Source organism: Branchiostoma floridae, chromosome 12 (genome assembly GCF_000003815.2).
Source record: "Branchiostoma floridae strain S238N-H82 chromosome 12, Bfl_VNyyK, whole genome shotgun sequence".
NCBI classification, from domain to species: domain Eukaryota; kingdom Metazoa; phylum Chordata; class Leptocardii; order Amphioxiformes; family Branchiostomatidae; genus Branchiostoma; species Branchiostoma floridae.
The window spans coordinates 3,059,358-3,060,303 of NC_049990.1; the positions used below are offsets into that span (position 1 = coordinate 3,059,358).

Consider the following 946-nt stretch of genomic DNA (forward strand, 5'->3'; position numbering starts at 1 on the left):
TTTGAAATGATGTGTAGTGAATGATCTGAATTAAATTTGAATTATCCAGAAGAAGAGATTGAACTTTCATCTATTCATTATATTCCTGGATGTATAATCTTCACAAACGTAACCCAAAAAAGTTATATCAACTTTTCTTGAAATACATGAAGCCAACACTAGTATTTTTGTACCTTGATGAAGGTTACACATGCACCAAATAACAATCACTCAAGCAACTGGATATGATTTTGGAAATGGTCAAATGTTTCAGGTAGATATACCTTTCATTGGTGACAAAAGTATTTGAGTCATGTCACAATAATGTCGATCAATGTCATATGTCACATATATGTATCTTTCCTATACAATTGGTATGGTACATGTACATTGTATACGTGGATAGAATTTACTTGTAATTAGCCTTCGGGCATGGACTTGCAAATTAGACAATCTGTTATGAATGATTAATGATGTTTTTTGACTTGTTCGTAATGTTTCATTTGCAAAATGATACCCGGAGGCTGATCGCACATACAGTCTCAAAGTACGACTACAAATTATTAATGGAGTACTAATACAAAACAATAATTTCTTATCAAAACTAAGTTTACTATTGTTGGGTTTCACTTTGATAAACCATGAGAGTGGGACTAGCAAAGAAATTGAACGCTTGATGATGGCAGGGGTCAGATGTATTACGTTTGAGACAGTCACAGTTTAAACAGTGAGGTGAAAGGTCCTATACATTACAGGTTGACTGACAGACAAACTCAACCAGTTATGCACAGGCGCGGCTTTTTGTCTTCTCTTTTGTATGTTGATAGTTAGTTACATGAATGTTGTGCAGCTATGTTATCATTATAGATTACTTTTTTTGTATAAACATACATTACTAATACTTCCTCCTCCTATCTACTTCTGAATCAGTCAGGAACATAGATGGCAACAAACACAACTATCGTAT

The 946-nt window shown here is 33.7% G+C and overlaps 1 protein-coding gene across 1 annotated transcript in view; it reads left to right on the forward strand.

Annotated features, from left to right (window-relative positions):
* Positions 1-946, forward strand: part of LOC118428263 (transmembrane protein 255B-like) — a 28,912-nt gene that overhangs the window by 11,772 nt on the left and 16,194 nt on the right. The window lies entirely within an intron of this gene.